Consider the following 7,869-nt stretch of genomic DNA (forward strand, 5'->3'; position numbering starts at 1 on the left):
AATAGCAGCCAGTCAGTGTCCTTCAAGCGGCTCTGTCAGTCCTTCCTTCAGCGTGTGCTCTCCAGAACTGTTCCAGTGCACATTGCCAATCATATCTGGTGTCTCTATAGCATGCTTTTACAAAGAAAATTTGTTTTTCACTGTTATAGATTGAATAGCAGTTACTTGTCTTCAAGTGGGTGTGTCAGGCCTACAGTGTGTGCTCTGCAGAACTGTTACAGTTCACATTGCCAATCATATCTGGTCTCACAGTAGCTTGCACGCATAGTACCACTAATCCCCCAAAATATGACAGGCAGAGGCAGGCCACCCTGCAGGGGCCGTCGTGGTCGTGGTGCTGTGATTCCCTTTTGCCCTAGAATAATGCCCAGTTTTCAGAAGCCACGTACCCTGAACTTGGAAAGTTCTGAGGACATATTTGACTGGCTAACACAGGACACCCAATCTTGTACAGCCTCCGCTCGGAACCTTGACGCACCATCCTCCTCCAGCTTAGCTTCAGGCACCTCTCAAGATACCACTCACCCGCCTGCCGCCACCACCAAAACTAGCACCACAGCCGCTTTACTTGGTATGTCAGAGGAGTTATTCAAACACCCGTTTGAAGAAATGAGTGATGCGCAACCATTATTGCTAGAGGATGTAGATAACAGGGATATGTCTCAGGCAGGCAGCATTAAACACATGGAGGTACGGTGTGATGATGATGATGTTGTACCCGCTGCTGCTTCCTTTTCTGAGTTGTCAGATACAAGCGAAGCGGTTGATGATGACGATGCGTCCATGGATGTCACGTGGGTGCCCGCTCGGCAAGAAGAAGAACAGGGCGAAAGTTCAGATGGGGAGACAGAGAGGAGGAGGAGACGAGTTGGAAGCAGGGGGGGTCGTCGCAAGGAGCTAGTGGCACAGTCAGACAGCATGCATTGGCACCCGGGGTCAGCCCGGCAGCACGCCAATCAACGCATGCTGTGTCCACCACCAGAATGCCATCATTGCAGAGCTCAGCAGTGTGGCATTTTTTTTGTGTGTCTGCCTCGGACAACAGCGATGCCATTTGCAACCTGTGCCAAAGGAAACTGAGTCGTGGGAGGTCCAACTGCTTTGCGTAGGCACATGATCTCACATCACAAACGCCTATGGGATCAACACATGAGTACAAGCAGCACGCCTACTCTAAGTCGCCATCCTCCTCCTGGTCTAGCATCTTCAGCCACGTCAACCACTGCTGTCCTTCTTGCCCCCTCTCAACCATCCGCCACTCCGTCTCCCGCCTTGAGCAGTTCCCACTCATCTGCCCACAGTCATGTGTCTGTCAAGGACATGTTTGAGCGTAAGAAGCCAATGTCACCAAGTCACCCCCTTGCCCAGCGTCTGACAGCTGGCTTGTCCGAACTATTAGCCCGCCAGCTTTTACCATACAATCTGGTTGAGTCTGAGGCGTTCAAAAAATGTGTAGCTATTGGGACACCGCAGTGGAAGGTACCCGGCCGGAATTTCTTTTCACAAAAGGCAATCCCCAACTTGTACTCGATTGTGCAAAAGGAAGTCATGGCATGTCTGGCACACAGTGTTGGGGCAAGGGTCCATCTGACCACTGATACCTGGTCTGCAAAGCATGGTCAGGGCAGGTATATCACCTACACTGCGCATTGGGTAAACCTGCTGACGGCTGACAAGCAAGGAATGCGTGGCATTGCAGAGGAGTTGGTGACACCGCCACGAATTGCAGGCAGTCCTGCTGCCACCTCCTCTACTCTTCCTACTCCATCCTCTTCCATAACATCCTCGGCTGAGTCCTCTTGTGCTGCTGCATCTTGCTCCACATCAACGGCACCCCCCCAGCTCCCCAGGTACTATTCCACATCCCGGATACGGCAGTGTCACGCCGTCTTGGGTTTGACTTGCTTGAAAGCAGAGAGTCACACCGGACAAGCACTCCTGTCCGCCCTGAACGCACAGGTGGAAAAGTGGCTGACTCCGCAGCAACTGGATATCGGCAAAGTGGTGTGTGACAACGGAAAAAATTTGATAGCGGCATTGAAGTTGGGCAAGTTGACACATGTGCCGTGCATGGCACATGTGTGTAATCTGATCGTACAACGCTTTGTGCATAAGTACACAGGCTTACAGGATGTCCTGAAGCAGGCCAGGAAGGTGTGTGGCCATTTCAGGCGTTCCTACACGGCCATGGCTCACTTTGTCGATATCCAGCGGCGAAACAACATGCCAGTGAGGCGCTTGATTTGCGACAGCCCTACACGTTGGAATTCAACACTCCTAATGTTTGACCGCCTGCTCCAACAAGAAAAAGCTGTTAATGAATATTTGTATGACCGGGGTGCTAGGACAGCCTCTGGGGGGCTGGGAATTTTTTTGCCACGTTACTGGACGCTCATGCCTGTTGAGGGACCCTCGTATAAAAAGGCTGAAGGAGAACGACCTGTACTGGGTGTCCACGCTACTAGACCCCCGGTATAAGCAGAAAGTGGCGGAAATGTTACCGAATTACAACAAGTCGGAAAGGATGCAGCATTTGCAAAATAAATTCAAAAGTATGCTTTACACAGCGTATAAGGGTGATGTCACAGCACAACGGGAATCTAACCGGGGGAGAGGTGGAAGTCATCCTCCTCCTCCTCCTCCCACGACCACGCCGGCAAGGACAGGACGCTTTAAAGACGTGTTGTTGATGGAGGACATGCGGACCTTTTTAAGTCCTATGCATCGCCACAGCCCTTCGGGATCCACCCTCAGAGAGAGACTCGACCGACAGGTAGCAGACTACCTCGCCTTAACTGCAGATATCGACACTCTGAGGAGCGATGAACCCCTTGACTACTGGGTGTGCAGGCTTGACCTGTGGCCTGAGCTATCCCAATTTGCGATAGAACTTCTGGCCTGCCCCGCTTCAAGTGTCCTGTCAGAAAGGACCTTCAGTGCAGCAGGAGGTATTGTCACTGAGAAGAGAAGTCGCCTAGGTCAAAAAAGTCTAGATTACCTCACCTTTATTAAGATGAATGAGGGATGGATCCCGAAGGGACTGACACTGGGCGATACATTCGATTAAAAAAGGCCTGATGAGATGAGCTGCCTTGGGCTAAAAATGGTCCACACGCTGCTGTATTTTAGCTCTGAATGACGTTTGACTTGCGTGACTTATCCGCCACCAACTAGGGTTCAAGCCGCCATGTTTTAGGGCACTTTCTGCCTGTGAAACAAATATCAATGTTTCTGGCCGCTGCTACAGCAGCGGCTGCAACAATACCAAATTTTTCAGGCATGTGTACATGCCTAATTTTTAGGCCCACTGGTGCAGCACTGTGGCTTCAAAAACCAAACCAAAAAAAAATCCTCCAAGATGGCACCAATATACCAGTGGTCTAAGCATCTTCCCACCTTGGCCTAAAAAGGGGAGGTGATTCAACAATTAAAAATCTCTGCCATTTACACGTCCACTGATAGGAGACGCGGAAGGTATTAATATGAACAATACTAAACTCACCACTCCTATCTGGTGGCACATTAGCTTGCCCGCGCAGTGCCACAAATTTCAAGTAAGAGGACCGACCAAGCATCTTCTTCCATCTCCCTGTTACATAAATCAATGCCATATCCATAGAAATTGTAGAGAATATCCAGGATAGTTTTACAGGGCCAAATTATGTCGCCTGTTGAAAGAGGTGACCTTGCTCGGGTCCCAGGTGTGCGGTTCCTAAAATGGCTGCCATATACACGTCCACTGATAGGAGACGCGGAAGGTCTTAAACTGATATGAACATTTACTAAGCTCACCACTCCGAGTGCTGTTATTTATTTATTTTTTTTGTGGTGAGGCTTTACAGGACAGAGTGCTTCTCCACGGGACATGTTAACTCATGGGCAGCTGTCTCATCAAGGAACCAGAGCAGCTTGAACGAGGTGACCTTGCTCGGGTCCCAGGTGTGCGGTTCCTAAAATGGCTGCCATATACACGTCCACTGATAGGAGACGCGGAAGGTATTAAACTGATATGAACAATACTCCACTCCTATGAGTAGGTCCGTCCCATTGTGATTTATGCCCCCCCAGCCACCGCGCAGGGATGGGGGCCGGGGGGGAGGAAAGTAGGCCCCCCCATTGTGATTTATGGCCCCCACCCACCACGCAGGGGTGGGGGCCGAGGGGGGAAGACAGTAGGTCCCCCCATTGTGATTTATGGCCCCCACCCACCGCGCAGGGGTTGGGGAGGACAGTAGCTCCCCCCAGTGTGTATCATGGGCTTTGAGGACAGGTGTCAATCCATACCTGCCAAGTGACCCTATGTAGGGGTAACAGTACCTATTCTGCTCTGTGTCAGTGTGTATCATGGTCTCTGTGGATGGGGAACAGTCTCTATTCTGCTCTGTGTCAGTGTGTATCATGGTCTCTGTGGACGGGGAACAGTCTCTATTCTGCTCTGTGTCAGTGTGTATCATGGACTCTGTGGACAGGGAACAGTCTCTATTCTGCTCTGTGTCAGTGTGTATCATGGTCTCTGTGGACGGGGAACAGTCTCTATTCTGCTCTGTGTCAGTGTGTATCATGGTCTCTGTGGACGGGGAACAGTCTCTATTCTGCTCTGTGTCAGTGTGTATTATGGACTCTGTGGATAGGGAACAGTCTCTATTCTGCTCTGTGTCAGTGTGTATCATGGTCTCTGTGGACGGGGAACAGTCTCTATTCTGCTCTGTGTCAGTGTGTATCATGGACTCTGTGGACAGGGAACAGTCTCTATTCTGCTCTGTGTCAGTGTGTATCAGGGGCTTTGAGGACAGGTGTCAATCCATACCTGCCAAGTGACCCTATGTAGGGGGAACAGTCCCTATTCTGCTCTGTGTCAGTGTGTATCATGGTCTCTGTGGACGGGGAACAGTCTCTATTCTGCTCTGTGTCAGTGTGTATCATGGTCTCTGTGGACGGGGAACAGTCTCTATTCTGCACTGTGTCAGTGTGTATCATGGACTCTGTGGACAGGGAACAGTCTCTATTCTGCTCTGTGTCAGTTTGTATCAGGGGCTTTGAGGACAGGTGTCAATCCATACCTGCCATGTGACCCTATGTTGGGGGAACAGTCCCTATTCTGCTCTGTGTCAGTGTGTATCATGGTCTCTGTGGACGGGGAACAGTCTCTATTCTGCTCTGTGTCAGTGTGTATCATGGTCTCTGTGGACGGTGAACAGTCTCTATTCTGCTCTGTGTCAGTGTGTATCATGGTCTCTGTGGACAGGGAACAGTGTCTATTCTGCTCTGTGTCAGTGTGTATCAGGGGTTTTGAGGACAGGTGTCAATCCATATCTGCCAAGTGACCCTATGTAGGGAGAACAGTCCCTATTCTGCTCTGTGTCAGTGTGTATCAGGGGTTTTGAGGACAGGTGTCAATCCATATCTGCCAAGTGACCCTATGTAGGGGGAACAGTCTCTATTCTGCTCTGTGTCAGTGTGTATCAGGGATCATTAGGATAGGTGTCAATCCATATCTGCCAAGTGACCCTATGTAGGGGGAACAGTCCCTATTCTGCTCTGTGTCAGTGTGTATCAGGGATTTGACTATCTTTATTCAGATTCAAAAATTACAATTCCAGGAAAAATTTAACAAACATTTACAAGAACATGTTATGCACATCATAGAAACAACGTAAACCTCTTTAAAGCCACAAACTTAAGACAAAAAATACGTACACACAATGTGTAAGGGTTTGAAAGAATATTCTGAATCCTTACATGTTTACTTTATCGTTTGTTTGATTTTTGTGAGCCATATATAAACTACAAGCAGCGTGAAAACTATAAAAACTCAAGTGGCCATGCTGATCAAATTAAATAGTATGCTTTACACAGCGTATAAGGGTGATGTCAGAGCACAACAGGAATGTAACAGGGGAAGAGCTGAAAGTCATCCTCCCCCTCCCACGACCCCGCCATATCTGCCAAGTGACCCTATGTAGGGGTAACAGTCTCTATTCTGCTCTGAGTCAGTGTGTATCATGGTCTCTGAGGACGGGGAACAGTCTCTATTCTGCTCTGTGTCAGTGTGTATCAGGGCAGGGCTTTGAGGACAGGTGTCAATGTTAGGTGATTTCTGCCCTTTATGGATTAAAAGCAGACTCTGCATCAACTGTGCAATTTTCCATGGGAGTTTTGCCATGGATCCCCCTCCGGCATGCCACAGTCCAGGTGTTAGTCCCCTTGAAACAACTTTTCCATCACTTTTGTGGCCAGAAAGAGTCCCTGTTGGTTTTAAAATTCGCCTGCCCATTGAAGTCAATGGCGGTTCGCGCGGTTCGCCGGTTCGCGAACATTTGCGGAAGTTCGCGTTCGCCATTCGCGAACCGAAAATTTCGGGTTCGCGACAACACTAATTATCACCTATAGACCAGGTGATCATAACATTAAAGCAGACGCTGTGTCCAGACCAGGGGTAGTCAACCTTTTTCTACCTACCGCCCACTAATGCATCTTTCTTGATGGAAAAATATCCTTACCGCCCACCAGTTTTCGCACAATTGCGGAATAATTTTTAGAAAGGAGGGTGTTTAAAAAAATTTACGTACATTTTTTTTTTTATTTCTACTTTATGCATGTTTATAATGTTTTTAACTTTATAAAGTTTAATGAGAAAACAAAGTAAATGGAAATTACCTTTACTAGTGATTAATGAGATCCTTGAGCCTGATGCTGCGAGACTAAATATTTGATATCTGGTTCGATTTTCGTAAGGAACAAACGAAGGTCTCTGTTTGCTCATAACATGATTTCTCCTCTGTGCATCAGCTCCCCTTCTCTCCTTCCTCAATTCCACCCTCCTTTTTTTCCATTTTTGTACCTTCCTTATAGCAATGCCCAGCAGGAAGGCTGAGCTAGGTAGCCCACTTACTATTATTAGCCAACAACAGTTCTCTCCTATTCCTTTTTATTTTCCTTCTTTCTCCTTTTTTTTATAATTCTTTATTTTTGGTGCATTTCCAGTTTTACACAATCTCGTCCGGCCACTAAAGTCAGGATAGGCACTGTAACAGTAATGCAGGGTAACAAGGTTAGGTAATTGATTAGTAAGCAAGACATCATAGTAAACATTTCACCTTTCTCCTTTTTTTACAAGTACTCTGCTCCTTCTTTCTCCTATTCTACAAGCACTCTGCTCCTTCTTTCACCTATTCTACAAGTACTCTGTTCCTTCTTTCTCCTATTCTACAAGTACTCTGCTCCTTCTTTCTCCTATTCTACAAGTACTCTGCTCCTTCTTTCTCCTATTCTACAAGCACTCTGATCCTTCTTTCTCCTATTCTACAAGCACTCTGATCCTTCTTTCTCCTATTCTACAAGCACTCTGCTCCTTCTTTCTCCTATTCTACAAGTACTCTGCTCCTTCTTTCTCCTTTTTACAAGTACTCTGATCCTTCTTTCTCCTTTTTTTTTACAAGTACTCTCCTCCTTTATCCCCTTTTTTTCAAATTTTCTTCCCTTTTTTAATATTTTTTTGATCTTTTCATTTTTATCTCCTTTTTTATGCTTTTCTTTTACCTTCCTAATGGCAATGTACAAAAGTAAGGCTGAGCTAGTTCGCCTACTTATTATTATTAGCCGACTACAATTCTTTCCTTGTCCTGCCTATAACTTTTCTTTCTCCTATTTTACAACTGCTCTGCTCTGCTTGTGCCTGCTTCTGCCTGTCCCTGATATCATGCATCAGCTCCCACTCCTCCCCTTCCTCCTCCCATGTGTTGCACGTTCCCACGTTCTCTTGTTCGCGTGCACGCATTCTCGTGCTTGCATGAGTTTGCGTGTTCATACTTTCATTTGTGTTTGTGCACTCGCGCCCGCCCGCCCGCCCACTCTCTCAAAAGGAGGATT

Source organism: Pelobates fuscus, chromosome 2, assembly GCF_036172605.1.
Source record: "Pelobates fuscus isolate aPelFus1 chromosome 2, aPelFus1.pri, whole genome shotgun sequence".
In the NCBI taxonomy this organism is placed as follows: domain Eukaryota; kingdom Metazoa; phylum Chordata; class Amphibia; order Anura; family Pelobatidae; genus Pelobates; species Pelobates fuscus.